General features: G+C 36.9%; 1 non-coding gene across 1 annotated transcript; it reads left to right on the top strand.

Moving 5' to 3' along the window:
- Positions 1 to 18255: 18255 nt before the first annotated feature.
- On the top strand, positions 18256 to 18328 carry TRNAK-CUU (transfer RNA lysine (anticodon CUU)). Its single transcript has one exon. It is a non-coding gene; the product is annotated as a tRNA-Lys (tRNA).
- The last annotated feature ends 1325 nt before the right edge of the window (positions 18329 to 19653 follow it).

Raw genomic sequence — 19653 nt, 5'->3', positions numbered from 1 at the left:
AGGCCTTGGAATTCTGACCAGCGATTTGCAGCTTTCTGGTTGTAATTTCCTCCCCCCCTCCCTTTCCTGCTTAAAGAATCTTCCTACTTAGAGAGGAAAAAAAAATCATCGCACGTTAGTAACACTAATTTTGAATCTGCAGACCTCGTGAAATTTTTATTTGTTTAAACAGCCTCTTTTAATTAGTAATATAAACTGTTGTGTTCAGCTAAATGTTAGAGATGATCAGAACCAGTACCTTATAAGCAAAGGATTTGTAGAAATTTAATACATAGAGCTGAACTGAACTTCTTTAGGAAGTTGCTTTGTTCTTGTCATAATGCTTGAAGTTAATGGACAACTAAAATAGAAAGGCTACATGTGTCATACACTGAGTGAAAAGGACTGACTAAAAGCCATTAGCGTCCAGAAAAGAAAGACACAGGCAGAAATTATATTGCTTCCAGATGAATCCTAACTATTCCCCAAACTCTGTATTAGTATGACAGGCAAGAGGCAGAGCCATTAATCGAAAGGTCAGATAGTGCAATTTTAGCCAGATTTTCTTGATTGAAAAGGCACTGGAAAATTATCTAGAATGCTAGTGTTACTGCATCTACAAAATACTTTTTAAAAACTGTTTTAATGGCTTGATGGTTTAAGTGACAATTCTACCTGTCATACTAAAAGGGAAAGTTAGCTTTCAACACTGTTTATGGTAGAAGTGCTAGAAAAGTTGAGTTTAGCTGCATTCTGAAAAGACTGTTTTTTTGTTTCTTCAAGAATTTTCTAATGCAATGGGCATATAAACCTGGAAACCTACTTTTTCTATTGCTCTCAAATTGATTTAGTATCAGCACTCATAGTTTCTTTATTAAAAAAACCTCCTTTGCTAGTAAGAACTATATCAGCATTTTCTCCTTAACAGTTTTTAAAATAATAATTTAATAATTAACTCCCACACCTTAATTATATTTTTTTTTAGAATCGGTTTCATTAATCATATTTACTATTTGTATAATTAAAGTGCATTTCAAAACAGTCTTCTATTGACAATTAAATACTGTATGCAAAGCAGGTATTTCAGTATATGCAATGTGGAAAATTCCACAGTACACCATCTGTATGTTCTGAAGAAAAATATGTCCTGAATGCTTCAATTTTCAGATGCATACAGTTAGAGGGTTTTGTACTGAAGACCACGTGCTACCTTTTGGTTTGCTATGTTTTGCTGTAAAAGGGGAAACTGAGGAGTGATTACTGTTTTATATAAAACCTTGCATTTTCCCATTTTGGTCATAAATGTTATTACGTACGACTATGAAAGTACAGTTCTATTGGAGGAAGACTAGATGTGCAGTCAGATAACAAGCAGTATGTTGTCAATTGATTCAGCGTGAGGAGAACCATTTTGAGGTTGGTATTTTGTATGAAGTCAGACAAAATCATCTAGTGATGCCTTTTAAATTCATTAACTCTATTATTCTTACAGATAAGTCTCAGACTCTTTCATTGCATTGTATTAGAATGTAAATGCTCTTTATTAGTAATAATTAATTGTTCTCTACTGTAGAGATGATGATCTATTTAGGAACAAAACAGGAAAAATGTAGGTGTACATGCTGATGTGCTTACTGAAGTAGCCCTGCTGCATTTTCTTACAAATGGTGATGTAATGTAGGTGGGTGAATTGTGCTCGTGGCATGTGCAGATACCTTTTAGAAAACAACTCACCTTTATGCCACTCCTACGTATGTGTGTGTATATATATATTTAACTTTGCATTAAAGACATGACTTCTATGCTCTTGATGCAGTTTGTCATAATTCTCTTTATGTATGCACAGATATTATATACTTATCAAAGAAAAAAATGCCTTCTTCCTTTCTCAAGTGTTTACCAATTGGAGAGATTTTGTTGTCCATCTAGTGTTCTTAGAAGAAAGCCTATGATTACCCTGTATGGAACTTTCAACTGAAAGGCTTTTTTTTTTTTTATATTGTGTCTTAGGCCTCTTTCTGTCAGTGCAGTGAAATAAAAGAGAGGGCTAGTGCACAGTATGTTAGAAACTACTACTATTTTTAGATATGTTTTGCTTTTTTTCCTGTTTAGTTCTTATTTATCCTGAATAAGTTTGTGACTTGTCCTGAGGCTGTAATCAATCTAATGTGACGCTGTAATCAATTTTGAGTTATTAAGCCACAGTAGATGTCAAATGGCAACTGTGGGCACTCAGCACCCTGCAGGACTGGGCCAGTAGTGCACGTTGATGTATGAAGAATACATCATGATAGTTTTAAAATTCATTGTATAGTAGTTTTAAATTGCTAGATTTTGTTACAAAGTTGTACTTAAACATGGAAACGCAAGGCTACATGACAAGATGTACCGAAGAATGTATCTTCATTTCACTGGATACAGTGACTACACTAGGCAGATGATGTACTGTTAAGATACATTTCTTGATTTTAGATAATGCTTTAATGACAGTACTTTACTCACTTATAGTTTGGAAAGCACTTAAAACCCATACATATTGGATCCAGAAGACAAGCCTGCAGGTTTCAGTGTGTATCTCATTTTCATGTGACAGATTAACTTGTTACTACTTGATTATAATTAGGTACTTGATTTTCATCAACAATAATTTCTAAGTGAAGCACTTTGTGTTTTTAAAGTAGTAGCTTTTTTATTACTGTGTAATTTAAACTGAGAGCATAAACTTCTGTGCCTCAGTTTACTTATCTGTGCTCTGATGAGCATTTACCTACTTCAAATCTGATATCTAGTGTTAAAAGTTTATTTTTATCATTTTAAGCCCCAATTGATCTTAGAAGTAATTTGAACTTGTCTCCTTGTGGTATGGTATAATCACCTTTGAAATCCTAATACTGGAACTGTTGTTTTATATCTTAAGGAAAACGGTATGTTTTCTCTCATCTTCTCCTTTTACTCATTACAATACTGTGCCTTCAATTTAATATTGTTACACAATTCTGTTTTCAAAATCACATTTCTGAGTTCATAAGCTCTAAGAGCCACTAAGCATTAAAGGATCAAAGCTTAGTGTGTATATATAGTCTTTTGATTCTTACTGTGCTCTTTTTTGTTTGTGCTCTTCGAATCTGTTGTAGTTTTCATGAAAATAAGAGGCTTTATTTTCAGTGACCAGCAGATTTGTGTGTTTGTATGTGCCTGCATGTGTTTGTATGTATGTACATATGTATATTTATACCTGAGGATCTTGTGCTCTCTCAGAGCATATGTGGAAAAATACAAGAGTATTTGTATTAGCAGAAGCCAGGAAACATGGAGGAATAATCTCCTGCCTGAGAAGTCACTGCCTTCGCTTTAGGGGTGTCTGAAGGCCAAGCATTGCCCTCAATGAGAGCAGAAACTTTGAGGGTGTGAATTTCATGGGATAATGGGGAAGGAGCAGAGAGACAAAATCTACCCAGAAATCATGACACAGTACAGGAAAAGTGATGGAGCCTGTCTGAAGGAACTTATATTCTGAGATGTAGGTGCCAGTAAAAAAAAGATGTAGGAGATGGAGGTAGCATTTGACAAAGGAAGCTGTACGTGTCTCTAAGTATTATAAATTTCAAAAGAGTTGAAGGATTGAAAGATATGTGTTGAGCAGTCAGTAGATACTGATTGCCTGAGATTTTTTTTTTAAGCTGCATTTTCTGTGTGGGACTGTAATACAGCAATGGCTACATTCTAGCAATAGCACTCTGTGGAGATAGCTATTTTTGATTTTCACAGAAGTACCTGATAGTTACATGCAACGTTTTCCTTTTCTCAGAAGCCCTCATTTCAAATTCTGAGAGATGAACATAGAATCCAGCATGGTGAAGTGATTTTTTCCTATTCCATCAAACAAGTCAGTAGGCAGTTGTAGTAGGGACTTTTTTTCTTGTCATTGTCTTATCCATTGGCTAGGTTGGAAAGTATTAACAATGTTATGGGGCAAATATGTACATAGGACTTAAAAGATGCTTTTTGAAATCCGTGGTTATAACATTTGCTGACCTACCACTGAAGTGGTAGAAGTTAGTGTATTCTTCTTGGTGTTCTTTTTTTTGTTTTGGTATTTGTTTTCCTGGATGGGAGAAATTCAAACAGGTATGAGTTGCCTGGGTATTTCAAATTTTCATTTCAGATGTTGTATTTGTTTGTGCATTTATACTTGTGTTTCTTGCCTCCTCTTTCTTTCTCTGAAAACACAATGTATTTGTGTACTTGAATGTGATGCATACAAAGCACTGACTGCTGGTGGAGATGTAAGGTCAGATTCCTAAAATTGCTGGAGGCTCATCTTACTCTTATGCTGAAACCTGCTAGTGGTTCCGTATTACTTCAGTAAGAGCAGAGAAATTAATACATAATATTAATATAATGCTTCTCAAAATTAAGTACTTTATTTCCAGAAAAATGAATATGAATAGTATAATTGACTCTCACCTGCAATTTTTGAAAATTAAGTACAATTTTCTTAATTATCAAAATTTTGAATACTTGCATATTATTTCATCTCCTTAGTATATCTTACTAACTGCCCATGGGATTCTGTGTTAGTATAGTTTAGAATAAAATGATTTTCTTATCGAGATGACTGCTGAAAAAAGGATTAATTGTCGTTGAAGATTGTCAGCTGCCAGGGTATTGGATTGCTTTCTTAGACATAATTTTTAAGATCTTTGTTAACATCTTGAAAATGTAGAATTTCCAAGAGTAACTATGTAATGCATTCTTTGTCAGTAAGTGCTTTCAGTTTGAACTAAACTACTTCGGAGGAGAGAATTGGAGTGGTGTTCTGCTGAAGCTGTGTATTTAAAGGATAGTTATGCATAGTGCACGTATTTTGCCAGACAGAGATAGCTACTTAAGAATCATAAATGTTTTAACAGCCTGAACCACTATTTTGCAAAAACACGCAAAGATATCTGTCCTTTTTCTCTGCAGCTTACATGGGATACTTTCTATTTAGGTTACAGTGTTGAGAAACATTAAATACTTTAAAATAAATGTTTAGATACTTTATTGAATTGCATATAAAGCAGAGAAGGGTGAATCTAGTTAATGAGTACAGCTGCTTCCTGGGGTGGCCGGCCCATGTCTGCAATGCTGGTTTGGGTATTTGTCAGTGAAGTCTGCCAGACTTAAAATGCTGTGTTTTGTTCCACAAAGATGCGTCTCTGGTGAACTGCTGAGGTTTTGGTTGCAGAGGCTTTTATGCCATACTTCCAGTTAATCTTGTTTGGGTGTTTACTGCACAAGGTAAACATACTGTTAAGTAAAGCAAAGGTGTAAACTCATAAAACGTGGTTTAACAACTCTCCCTTAGTCCAGGGAAGTGCAAAAGCATTGGTAGCATAGGTAAATCTCCTGAGACTAGGGCCTTGCAGATGCTAGCTGAGAGAATGGGAGAATTAGCTGTGCTGCTACAATGTTACACTCCACCTTACTGCATCTAATTGTTTATTTATCCATATTGTAATTGCTCTCTGTAACTAAAACTTTTTCTCTCATTTTGTGATTACTTAATTTCTGTAATAGCTCATTGTTATTGTGGAAGAGCTGCATGGGAGGCAAGTCCAACAGCCTTATCATTTGAATCTACTTCTGAAACATTTATTTATGTCACATTCTTTTACTAAGGGAAAAAAGTGTTAACAGGGAAATGAAACGGTCTCTGTTGTTGCAGGCTTCTGTGGGATTTGTTATTAGGATCAGGGTTAAGAGGACCATCTTCTGCTCTTCACAGACCAGAAAGTTGGATCAGAATTGACGAGCTTCAGCTCTTTCATTTTCTCCACCTGAATCACTAATGTTTGAATTGGGCCTCTGCTCTCACATTTGCCTTGAAGGATGAGTCTGCCTGTTCACAGATAGGGCATGCTTTTTTATATACAACAGACAGTTCTCTCTTGGTTTTTGAACAGGCTAGAAAGATGAAAGAAAGTGTCAATGTTGTGTTTATAAATTCCCACACATTGATCACTAGTGAATTGTGGGATTATATCCTGTAATCCTGAGATATGCATTGGTGTAAAGAGGAAGATTTTTTTCTTCCTTCATACTTCCAATTTGTTTTTGAGAGATTTCTGTTTACCTTTTAAAACTATATAGGCTTCCACATTTTGGATTTTAGCACCATACATATAACTTGCTCAGCATTATGTATGTAAATTCTACAAAATTTAAACTGAAGTAATACACAAGTGAATAGGTTCCCATACCCTGTCATACTCAGGCTGGATGTTAGGAAATACTACTTATCCAGAAGAATGGTCAGGCACTGGGTTGGGCTGCCCAGGGAGGTGGTGGAGTCACTGACCCTGGCGGTATTCAAGGAATGTTTGGATGTTGTATTGAGGAATGTGGTTGAGAGAGAACTATTGGTGATGGGTGGATGGTTGGACTGGGTTATTCTGTGGGTTTTTTCCAACCTTGCTGATTCTATGATTCTAGTTTTATGACTAATGGCTATTTTATATTCCATTTTCTAAAAGTTTTCATTTGGCTGATTTAAATGGTGCACGAGAAGTGTTTCAACTTAACTTTGATGTACGTTTACTATCAGAAGGAAACATCAAGCCTTTTATTTCTAAACTACAGATCAATTACCTTTCTAAACACTAACCTCATAATTTTCCTTTAAATAAAAAATGTTTTAAAACAGTTGACTGTGGTACCTTTTTAGGACAAGAAAAATGAAAGTGGTTAGAATAAATGGAGGCATCACCTAAGATAAGAAACGAGGGAGCATGGACCTGCTGTTGTAGGATTAGATGTAGGTGCATAATAATTGTACAGAGTGTAAAAAAGGAAATGGCATCTTACACTTAACCCCCCCCCCCACCCCAGAATCTCAATTTCTGGAAACAAGATAGCTGGCTTGCTAATGAATTAAATTTATGAGAGCTTTTGAGTGTAACACAGCTGCTGAGTTGTTGGAGCAGGTGACTATCAGCAGATTTTGATGATACTATGGTTAGGATGAAATAACCACTTGTTTCAAAAAAAACAGTTTCTAATATCTTATGTGAAGGTCAGTCTCATAGATTTCATTCCTTAATATTCTAGCTGACATTCCCATTTTCTGAAGCATGAGTCTTTAGAAACATAAGTCTTAGATATTGTTGTATCAAGAAGGCTACTATGCTCAGCATTGCAATTAGGGACAGAGAATCCTCTTACTGTGGTACATATGTGCCCAGTAAACCAAAGCTTCCAGGTGATGATGATTATTTTTTAATGATTTTACTAGGACTGCTGTATGACATGGACAGGTTTTACATGTGAGTGCTTTTCAATTCAGCACCATAAGTCTTGAAAAATCGTTTAATAAGAGTAGCATCAAAGTTTGATGTAGGTGGTAAAACACATTTAATGCTAATATCCTGTTATGCAGATCTCTGATTCAACTTAATTGTATTTTTCTTTTCTGTTGAAATGGCATGACATTGAGGTTTTTTTTCCAAGATGGATGACAAGTAACTATTATTGTATTCATTTATATTCAAACAATATTAAAATGGTAGTTTAAAACCATAGGAATCCTCCTCTTTGAAACTAACAAAATAGTCAAATGAAGAAGAACCTATTCAAAATGGTCTTTTAATAAAAGTTTAAAGTCTTCAAAATATATTTGCCCCTCGAGCAAACTTTTTTCATTTAATATTGTGTCTGTTAATTAGTGCTTCAAATTTGCAAATTCTTTATTGGTTTATATCAGTGTAATACCCAAAGCTCATCTCGTTGCCAGATTTGAATGAAATATGATCCTGTTTATTCTATTAAAAAGAAGGCTTGAAATTGTTACCCAAATGCCACAGGAATTCTTGCCATTTTCTCATCAAATTCCTCATCAGATTTTTTGTTAAAGTCACATTGTTTTAGATTTTGAGCCTTGGCATTTAGATGAAATTCAATGTGCCCCACAGGAGAAAACATCTGCAGGGACATATTATGTACAATATCCATTCCAATCAAGCTGTAGTGTACTGTGTGACTGAATGAGAAGCTTATTCTTACCCTGCTTAGATTTAGGCTGATGTGGCTATTGAATCAATCTGCGAGAAGAAATGTGTAGAAAATTAAACAGATCAGGAAAGTTGTTTTTAATACTCAGAGCAAATACTTTCAGTTGCATGTTATTAATTTCAGAATGCCATTTTCAGAAAAGATTCTGAAGGAGTTTGGTGCCAAATTCCCTCTGAAATTCAATGTAATTTGGGAATCAGACCCTTCAGAGTGCCTCCACAAACCCAGTCTCTCAGTGATTAACACTGAGGGTTTTCTTTAACTATATAGTTATGACATACATAAACTTGAGTGAGTAGGGAGGGGTTGAGAAAGTGGGGAAAAAAAAAACAAAACAGTTCTATATAATGTGTTAAAGAAATTGCAGAAATTCCATGAATGTGAGGTTAGCTACCAATTAAGATGACCTATCTGTAGAGCAGTTTCTTTTCTATTTGACGGGTCTGCCTCATGTTGTTGGCAAAAAAAAAAAAGTCATTGTGGAGGAGGAAGATCATCTACAGTGGCAGTGGGTGTTTATGGAATCAGCTCCCCTTTCCTAATGAGTAATTCAGAACAAAAATAGTTTCCTTAAAATGTATTATGGTGAGAGATTTCTCTGCCAGCCTCTGAAAGGCTGATTTTTGCAGCGGTGCACTTAGAGATAAACCTGCCTGGAGCACCTCTTCAGCTGTTGGACTGTGAATGGGAGCTGCAGCTGTTAGCTTTTTAGCTTCTTTTAAATACACACTGGAAGGGTCTTGGCAGTGGAGGTGGGGAGACCACTGCAGAGAATCACTGGTGTTGACCTGTAGTTAGCATTCTGGGCCACAAGGACTGCATCGTGAATACTGTGCCCAGATTTTGGGTGCCTCTGAACAGGAAGAATGTCAACAAACAGGAGCAAATGCACTGGATACTCTAAAAGTATTAATGTAACATTAACAGCTGGCCTGGTGGTAACAGTTTCTTAAGAGATAAAGTAGGTGGACTAGATAGCAAGTTGGTTGATGAAAGTCCACTGCAGCGAGTCCTCTTTGTAAAAGCCTGGTATGCCTATAGCTAACTTAATCAAAGAAGGTCATTTTAAGCACAAATTGTAGCATATAGTCTTTAAGAAATGTCTTTCAAATCCTTTTATTTCTGATGTGAAGGTGTTTGGAATCTCCAGCTGCTTTTATCTTACGGTGTAATAGAAGATACATATATTTTTAAGACCATTCTCTCTCCGTACTCATCACCACAGACTGTGAAATTTATTTTCTTTCAGATTTTACATATAGCTATATTGTGCAAAAAAAAAAAGAGGATGAAAACCAAGTGCCGATATTGTGAGTTTTTCTATTATCTGTCATATTAAACAAGTCAATTCGGACATTTTGGAGGACACAAAAGGATAGAAAAAAGCTGATCTGAAATGTTTGTTTGTTTGTTCTTGTGCTGTATTACCATTAGGGGCAGCTCGTGCTTTGTAGAGACTGCAGTACAAATGTTGCACTCAAACCTTTTTTAAAGAAAATCATGAAATGTAGTAAATAGTGCTGTGAATATTTTGGTTATAGCAGGGTAAACAAAAGGCAAAGAGCAAATTAAAATATCACTATGCTTCTTCCGCAGTTCTAAACCTACTTGCAGGAAGGTGGAGGGCATGATGACATGGTAACTGAATAGAGATTTATGGCAGGGTTAGATTGTTTTTCTCAAAATTTTTTTTAATCTCTGCTGTATACTTCAATAGTACTGCAAAAAATGTAGTGCTAAAATAGTATCAGTTCATGTTTATTTTTCTCAGCGATTCCCTATAATACTTGCAGAGCTGACTGTCAAAGGTGAACTTCTCAACTGCCTCTTCAGCAAACTCATCTGGTTTCTGAATGTCAGTCAGATTTTTTCTAGTTCAAGTGTAATTATCACTAATACAACTTGCAGTAGGTCAGCGCTGCTGTCAGTTACATCTAGGTGCTATACGTACCTTTCACGCATACAATACAGGTTCATTTGTTTTTTTTTCCTTGCAGTTATTTGATTGGCAACATTTATTTTTGCATTTGTTACAGAACTCTTAAGTCTTCATGAACTGAATCTGTCTGGCATTCCTGGCTTTAGCTTCATCGTATCTGCAGTGCTAACGAGAGTAAAAAAAAAAAAAAATAGTACTTCTCTGCTTGTTTATTTTAGACACTAAGGTTAATAGATTTGAAGACATTAAGTTTTGTATGAAAGCAGACATACTGAATAGGCAGTTGCTATTTCTACAGGCAGAACATATTCAAAACAGAAAGTTGCTACTACCACAGAGATAAAAGGGTAATTTATACCAATTTATGAAGTTAATTAATCAAATGTACTGAGTATATTAACCAGTTGGTGATATTCAGCTGAGTAGGAACTGAACCATTTAAAAACTTCTTCAGATATTTTTCTACTATAGTGGCATGTTTTAACTTATGTTACAAGATTCCTACCATGATAACCCTTTCATAGACACCAACAGCTTAAGCTCTTCTAATAAGAAATGTGAATATTCAGAATGACCAGGGAGATTCCCCTTTGTATCATAACCTTTTTTTGAGGAATTACTGAGAATGAAAGGTATAGCGTGTGAAGCCCCCTCTGGCTGTAAATATGATGGGTATGAAAATATTTTAAATAGTTCATGATTATCAGTAAGAAAAGTAGAGCTTTATCTGAGTTTTGTAGAATGTTTAAAAAACACTGAGGTTGTGACTCTGTGCAGCTACAAAATAAGATTCTGCAGTGGAAAAAACATGGTGTTTCTGCTAAAGTTATGCTAAATATAAAACCAAGGTAGTAATGTTTTATATTGCCTGTTGTCTGTATGAGATGCAGAGTCAATGTTTTTCAGTGTCAGATATGCCAGTAAAACCATCAGCAAAGGAGTAAAATGTTTCTTGATAGAAGCATGAGTTTTGCGAAGACAGGACAGACTAGGGCACCCAAATTCTTTCAGATAGTTAAAGGTTGCTTTCTGATGTGTCAGAAATGCTGTGTAATGAATCCAATTCATCTCTTTTAGAAACTGGAGGAGGGAGACATGTAAAGTGAATGAGAATTTTACCTTGAGTGTCCAGGACTTATCTGTGCAAATACTTCCCAAACTGTGGAGTGCTTAATTTAGGTGATAGGTGGACTGCTTCCCAGAATACATCTGTACAACAGCGTGTTGACATAAACAACTGGGATATGGGCTTCTGTTGGCTACACCTGTTCTGGCATCTTGACATCACCTGCAGAAACACGGCAAGAACTGAGACTTGTATATCTGTAATGAAGTTGTATGGCCAAGAATGGTATGGAGAGGTGAGGTAGGGATAGGACCTGAGACCTTAATCTGTGAAGTAACTATTGGCTGGAGGAAGAGAGCTCATACTGCAGAAAGTTTTGGAAAATAAGTGATACCTGTACATCTGCTGCTGAAAGTAAATTTTGGAGTCCCTGCTAGCAAATATAAAAATCAATGAAATCAAGTTTGTCTAGGAGTTTGTCTAGGTTCAGCGGTGTCAGGGGTTTCTCTTGGAGAGCAATGTCAGTAACATTTAGAAATTTGTTTTCCATTTCCATTTAATTTATTATTTTCTTGAACTTTAATTTCCTGCACCTTCATGCTAAAAACTGCTGACAGCATCAGTGGTGTGCCGTGTTGGTGCATAAGGAATAGAATCCAAATGGAAAGGGAATTTCTTCTTCCTGCCCAATATGTTTTCTACATGGGATGAGCTGAAAGGAACAGCCCCCTCTGATATTCTTTGAACCTTTTTTAAACTGACAGACAGCAACTCTTAAAACTACTCTACTTCGTTTTGTGGTACAGACAGAACAGACAAGAAAGAAAAATGTGAGAATTGGACTTCTGGGTCTTGTGCCACTGGGCAATCTTCAGTAATACAATAAATATAGCAAGCCAAACCAGTATTTCCAAGGGTATCATTACAAGCAAATGAAAAGAGGATTTTTTTCAAATATAGGAAAAATGTTCGGTGACAATTTTGTTAACTTTCAGGAGTGGTGTCCTTAACTTTTCCTTATGTCTGTGAAGGTTTCTCCTTAAGATATTTAATGCTGACTTGTACAGCAGCTTTTGCCTTTCCATGTTAAATCATTAACTGATGTTATTCAGTTTGTAGTTTCAAGGACAGTTCGTATTTTTTTGCTCCTTTTCAATTTGTAGAATAGTTCCTCCCACGATAATTCCCACACATTTTTATTGCATGCTGAGTGGCCTCAATTCAAATGTCTTCTATGAACTTGAGCATCTTTCAGCATCAAACATAAGCTAGAGTTTCAGAAATAGTTATAATTTAAGGGATTAGTGCATTTTAGTGCACAGAATACCTTTTGTAAGTTACGTATAGTGAGAGAGTTACTGGTATCTTCTTAGGAGCAGTTGCTTCAGATCAAAAACATTTCTCACTCTATTGTCCTTTACCATATCAAATAACAACTGAAACAGCAGCAGCCAATGAACATGGATCAATGATATCTCCAGCCACTGCATTTGTGTAGGTTTAATCCATTTATGTGAAAATCAAGTTACTGCTGGCCTGTTTTTTCTTTACTGGAAACAATTGATAACATTACTTCAGAAGGAATTAATCCAGAGAATTAATTAGCAGAATCTAATATCCAATAAGCGGAGTCTTGAGAAAGATTTCATGGGTGGTCAATTGTGACATTAAATGGAAGGTAAGAAAAAAACAGATACTGGTAGCTATTTTCCATAATCAAACAGAAGTGATAGGAAAGGAAGAAATAGGATGACATCAACTCTGGACAGAAATAAATAGGTCAGTTTTTGTACCTGTTACAAAAAAGGTTTGAAAACAGTTTAGTGTTTGGCTTTTTTTTTAACCAAGAGTCATATTTAGGGACATTCTTTTTAGGCAGAAATGCTTTGAAAAATAAAAATCATTGTTGCCTGGTCAGTGAGTTTAATACTTTGATACTACAGATGCTGCATTTATGTTCTAGAATCAGACTTGGCCTGAATCAGTGGGAGCAAATGGGGGTCACAACTCATTGCATTCACTGTGATTCCTGGGGCTGTTAGTAGTTTAAACTTTTGCAGTTAAGGAAATTGGACCTTGCATACTATCAGCTGGGGAAGCTTGACTGATGTTCTTAACTGTAGAACTTGAACTTTAGATTACAAGTTTGAACTCTTTATTTCTTTATTTTCATTATTGAAAAAATGCACTTAGAAATACAAATGGAAATTAGTGTGTTAATTCATCAGGTCTGTATGCATGTACAGCCAAGCACTGTGAACTAGGTTTTCCAAAGTATTTAAGAGCCCAGAGTTTCAGAGAGATGCCTAACAGGATCTTTGAGAGACTGTCTGCATGTTTAAGAAGCTAAGTTACTTTAAGTATCTTGATTTTTATTTATTTATTAAGATTTAAGCAACTGCTTAAGTGCTTTCTTGGAACAGAGGTTCAGTTAAGTGTGAACGTTTCTTTAAATACTGAATGGAGCATGCTTTTCTGGTGATGGGAATTGTTTATGCACCTCACAAATGGGGAAGATGTTTCAAAAGATTGGTCATATTTCACTTGGGAACATTTTCTTTTTTAAACTGACTTCTGCTGCTGACTACAGTAGATATAACTTTAAGAAAAAAACAAAACACTTTCCAGATAGAAATTCTATTTTAATCCATTTCTTTCTTGACCCATAGGCCTACATATCCCTGACTTACTCTGCAGGCTGTAGCTTGTCACAGAGAATGATTCTGCTTTTGGCAGCTGTGCTCATTCAGCGTGTTTGCTAACTTAGCACCAAAGTGCTTCTGTATTTGCTTTGCTTTGTCTTGGTTCCTGAGCAATGACTTATTTACAGAAACATTTCTTTCCCCTCCTTTTTTTTTCCCCTCTTTCCCTCTTTTTTCTTTCTTTCTTTTTCCTTTTTTTTTTTTCTTTTCACATACTGGAACTGATTGTGTGTGTGAAACTCAGGATGCTGTGACCACAGGGCTGTGTGCTGTCAGTTGTTCTTGGAGGTACACTGCTCTGACTATAACAGTGTGAAACTGCAAGTATAACCATTAGGACAACAAGTTCTATTAATGTTCATATTAGAAATCTTTTTAGTGCAGTCATATTTATAAAATCAGTAATTTTTTTTAAGACACAGCTTCTTGGATATATTTAAATCATTTGTGGATTTTTTTTTCCAGCAAAAAGTGCCCTGAGGCTTGTGTAAAACTAGTGGCTACATAAAGCTGAAGAATCAGATGTCTGCTGGGCAAATTGACAGAACTCATTAATCTTGGATGCAGTGTACTATAGAGTCTGTCCTTTCATGCACCTGCCCATGCCTAAAGTAATTACATGATGGCACTATTAATGCTGAAGAGCTTGAGTGGGGATAGGGTTATCTTCTCTTCTTAGTAATTGATTGCTAGCTGATTAGTGGACAGTGCTTTTCCTACAGTATAATTGCCTTTCTGCTATTGTAGCTTCTCTAACCTGGGGTTAGGCCATTTTGCAGGTTTTGAAACCTTGACAATAGCACCATACCCCTCAAACTAATGAACTGTAACATGGTCCTGGTGAAGTCCCCACACAGAAAATCACTGGCTAAATGTATTTCAATGATATCATATTTTAAAGCAATTGGCCAGCAGATGATTTGTTGCCTCCCACCCCCAACCCCTTTCCATAGAGACATTTTCAAACCCTATATTTCCTATGTGGAAAAGCAGGCAGACAGTTAACTTATTTTAAATCACATCTGTTGCTTGTATAGAGCTATTGTCTGAAATGTATCAGACCTGTGGAGTAAGTTTTTTCTGTGACCCTATAGAAATAGCTTCTGTGGGAGCAAATTGTTAAGAAAGGAGTGTATAATTCTGCACTGAGGTCTCAAATATCTGCTGCTCTCTCAAAATGATAGTATTCTCTTATGCTGAAAGTTGACTATGTGAGGGATTCATTAAAGTCTGGCAGATATTAGGTGCTGCTCATGAATTGGTCCAGAGAGGCACCTTGCAGCAAGGAGCTGCCTGGACAGAGGAGAGGGTCCCAGGGCTGCCTCCTGCTCAGGGGCCCTGCCAACCTGTGACCCTGGTGCCAGACTGAAAGGCTGTGTGGCAAGAGACTTGACACATTTGAATCCTGAATGTTAGCTATGAAATAAATGCTAATTTCCAAGCTCTTACTCTTTTTCCTAGACCTCTCAGCTTTCTGTGTTCCTAAAAAGTAAAAATGACTTGTATCAGATGTCATGCTCTGCGTCTCTTTTGGTGTAAGTGGGCATTTTGTATAGCTTTACATGAAAACACACTTGTGTTAATTTTTGAGCAGAGGTATATTCCAAAAAGTGGAGTGTAAGAGCACCCAGTTGTCTAGTGTATGATGTAAGCTGTTTGGAAGGACATTTCTCACTTCTGCAAATTACCAGGCTCTCTTAAGTATGCTTTCAGAATAATTCTAAACTAGACGGAAATCTAAACACCTTCTGGCTTTCTGAATCTTGCATACTCTGCAAAATAATGCAAACATAGATGAAATGATTGAGCGTTGTGACTGATGGTTTCATAGTAGCCTGTGGGAAGGTTCACGTGGAAATTAAATCTTGTAATGACTGACTTTCACAAGCTCTGGTTTAGTTATCAGATATGCTTCCTCTCAGATGATGGAGATTTGTAGCTGATTGATGATTCTCTAAACAAACTGCTGACAGATGTGTAGTAGGTACAGAGAAACAGTGGTGTTGTCTGTAAGCAGGTCTTGGAGCCATGGAAAGGTAAAGAAGGCTTGATTGCCAAAGAAAAACTGATTTTTGCATAGGTTTACCTTTTGCATGGCCACTATTACAAAAGAAACTTTCAGATCTAGAGTATGAGCTTCATGTCAAATGGACTTAAAGGGAACAAACCCTCCTGCCTAGTGTGTGTCTGTGCTCTGTGGCACAACCAGCCTGCAAGAAACCACTGTGTGTGCATCTATACATGTTCTGTATTATGTCAGATTATGTTGTAATGCATGAAAGCACTTGTGTGGTGCATATACTTACTATATACATAACAGGTAGATTTCACAAGGAGACACTCTAGTTTATGCTCCACACCCTTACACAGTATTCTGTGGAATTGTTCTTTATGTATTTCCCTGTGATTATAAACTGAGACTCTACAGTTCTCAGTGAGTTAACATTCTTTTAAAAATATCTAGCAATGAGCTGATTCAAGTTGCAGTGCTTTTTAGCATTTACAGGCAGGTGACAGGAGATTAGAAATGGATATTAAGGATTCTTCAGCTCATAATAGAACTATGTTGTAGTGAAAGAAGACAGTTTTTCTCTTTTTCTCCTGATTTTGTTTTCTGGAACCATAAAACAAACTGTTCTTTTTTTGCACCATAATATTTAAACCAAAAATATTGAACTGTATTATTACTTAAAACATTCCTTATAGCTATTTACTTGTTAGAACATCATTTATTGGGTGGAAGGAGAAAGAATGATATTTCCCAGTAAACTCTGAAGAATTTTTAGAAAATGTTAATGTAATATATACATACAGTCATTCTAAGCAGCCAATAGGAGGTGTGGTAAACAAATCTGCAATATGAAGCATTCAAGTGAGGAAATGGCCACATTAAGTTTGCTCCCGTATCAGCATTTTCCTGCTTTGTGGCTCTGCTTCATGAACGGTCTTTAATTACTGGATCACATTCTGGGTTTTCCTACTGGGCCACTGCTTCATTCATTGCACAGATGGGTTATGTTCTCCAAGTTCAGAATTTTACCTTTTTTGTTTCGTGCGTGGCCTTAATTCATATGATCTGGGAAATTCTTATATCCTGCTCTAATTTCAGAAATTTGCAGTTCTTTATAGGCTTAGATAGACTGTTCATTGAAAAATGCTGCTCAAATATTCTAACATTAATTTTCATGCTGCCTTTGAAAAGAGAAATGTGTATGTCTTTTTTACATAGCTACCCCAAGATTGTCAAATGTTTTCTGTTATTTTGTCTAAAACACTTAAGAGCTGATTTTACAGAATGCTTAGCAGAATACATAATAATGTGTATGTGGTTTGGTAGAGTTCCTTTTGATTTTGGTCAGCTGTAGAAGTTTTCAGCACTTCTGGAAATTACAGATTGGAACAGAGGAGCACAAAAGGTGCGCTCATTTTATCCACTTGTGCTATTAGCTCAGTCTCAGGTTGTTACAGGTTGGAAATCCAGAACAAATTAACAGACCATTCTTGTAGCACCCGGTGCTATTTACTGCAACTTGCACAAAGTCCCTGTCACGTTCTGTCGAACTTAGGACACTTTAAAAACAAATTCCCAGGAAAAAAATAGAGGAGATGAAAGGCGTCTTCACTTCTCTTGGTGATTGAAATGTTCAAATTATTGAAAGAAAACGGAGAAGCACTTCTTTTTAACCCACATTTTTGCCAAAGTAACTGGAGTAAAAATCTATTTCTGACCCTTAGATGTGATGAGTTTAACATTATGATGTTAGCCACACCATGCTCCTGAAAATTCTTCTTGTTTTTAATTTCTGTCTTGGAGGACTTATCTTTTAATATCAATAAATTACCCATTACCTTCTTTAATATTTATTTCCCAAAGTACTGCATTCGTTTATTTGAACTTCTGGGTTCCTTTGGTGAAGCTGGGGTCAGAATGAAATTCTCAGTATCTTTAGTACAAGGCCATCTTTTTTTTTTTTTTTGCATTCTGTCACCGGTTTGCGGGACAGTTCGACCCGGTACCGTGACAATTGAGGCAGGGGACCCACGGGCCCACACCCCGGGGAAGGGGAAGGTCATGGTCCCGATCTTCAGGATCAAACGTGGGATCATGATCCAGAGAAAGTAAGGAGTACACCCGAAATATGTCAGAAGCTTTCAAAAACAGCACCAGAAAGGTACGCCGGTACACTAGTGACAACGTTCAACAGATATGAGGACCAAGACAGAAAACCCCCAGTTTTTGAACTGATTCTTACACTTCAAAACTTTGAACAAAAATTTCCACCATCACACGCTTCCATTTCAGCCATATCAAGGTTAGAAGTACAGATGGAAGACGTGTTAGAGAAAGTATCCCGACTGATTGATAGGGTTGAAAAGATTGCAGCTTTCAGAAGCAAACGCTGTCCTGCTCGAGCAAATGACAGCACTAACTTCATGTCACGCGCGGCTCTGTGGAGTTACTTACGTGAAAATGGAGAAGATATGAAAGAATGGCATCAAAAACCCGCCCCCCCATCGCCCGGCTAGCTCAGTCGGTAGAGCATGGGACTCTTAATCCCAGGGTCGTGGGTTCGAGCCCCACGTTGGGCGCCAAAATTGTCACCGGTTTGAGGGACAGTTCGACCCGGTACCGTGACAATTGAGGCAGGGGACCCACGGGCCCACACCCCGGGGAAGGGGAAGGGGAAAGGGAAAAAGGAGAAGGGAGATGGGCCCAGGAACAAAACAGTGGCAACGATCTGAGGAGGAAAGCTAATTTACTAAATAAGATATCAGAAAGGAAAATAACACAATATAATATAATATAATTGGAATTGAGGCAAATGAATCAAATAAAATGAGCAAGAGAGAGAGTGTCCGATAAACCGAAGGCCTTACGCTAACGCTGAAGGCGGACGGCTGCAACAAACACCCACTGCCGAGCTCGGTCCCGAAGGGAAGAGAGAGTCCCGTGACTGCAGACAGTTTTTATCTTTCCCTCTGAGCGTAAACACGTAAGAACGCAAAGCATCGCAAAGTCCTCTGGGGAATGGAGTTCTTCTTCTCTTCTGAGACAGGCATACCTGGAACTATCGATGGTCCACGGAGCTGGAACATTAACTCTTCAACTCCAAATGCACTACATGATGTTATGATGTGGAATACCAGTACCAAAAATCACAAAACCATGACACATTCATTGCTTTCAATTTTTGTCATAGCTTTTCTCACGATTTTAACAAAGTATCAGTTCCCATTGACGTATATCTACTTCACTGCATATGACCAATTTGTGCTCAAATCTTGTGTGAGTAGTGATGGAATACACACGACCCCTATTGTAAACATGTGAACAGAAGGAGCAGTGTTTTTGTTTTGTTGAACCCCTGCTGGATGTGTCTCTGGCTGTCAGTGGTGTGCTTGAGAGACAACTCTGTCAGCTTTTGCCACCTACTAGACTTCATTTTCCTTCTGCAACCTTCTGTGGGAAACCTATTTTAGCTGGGAGTTGAACTAGATGATCGCCAGAAGTCCCTACCAACCCATATTATTCTGATTCTGTTTCATAGATTGTAGGAAGTAGATTTCTCTGACTGAAAATAAACTAGAAGATGTTCTCCAAGAGCATACTTAAAATTTTCCAGCAGCATTGTGCGTTCACACTGCATTTTGCAGCAGATGTGGACATCAAAGTTTTTAGTACCACCTAGATTTCTTTGGGATCAACAGGGAGGGATCTATAATATACATTAATTTGGCAAATTATACTTGGATTTCAGAAACAGGAATATTTCTGTAATCAGCTGCATAAATCCACACTGCCAATGTGAGATAGTAAATGTTGAGAATGGTAGGATGCCAATATACAGAAAGGCATGTGCTTAATGAAAGATTTTTTTTGTAGACAGAAACGTTGAGATTTTTGAGTTCTGAGG

This window comes from Cyrtonyx montezumae, unplaced genomic scaffold, assembly GCF_038088225.1.
Source record: "Cyrtonyx montezumae isolate F1298 unplaced genomic scaffold, pur_monq_1.0 scaffold_1, whole genome shotgun sequence".
In the NCBI taxonomy this organism is placed as follows: Eukaryota; Metazoa; Chordata; class Aves; order Galliformes; family Odontophoridae; genus Cyrtonyx; species Cyrtonyx montezumae.
Note: the sequence above shows the minus strand (reverse complement) of the source record. Positions and strands in the feature narration are given on the sequence as shown.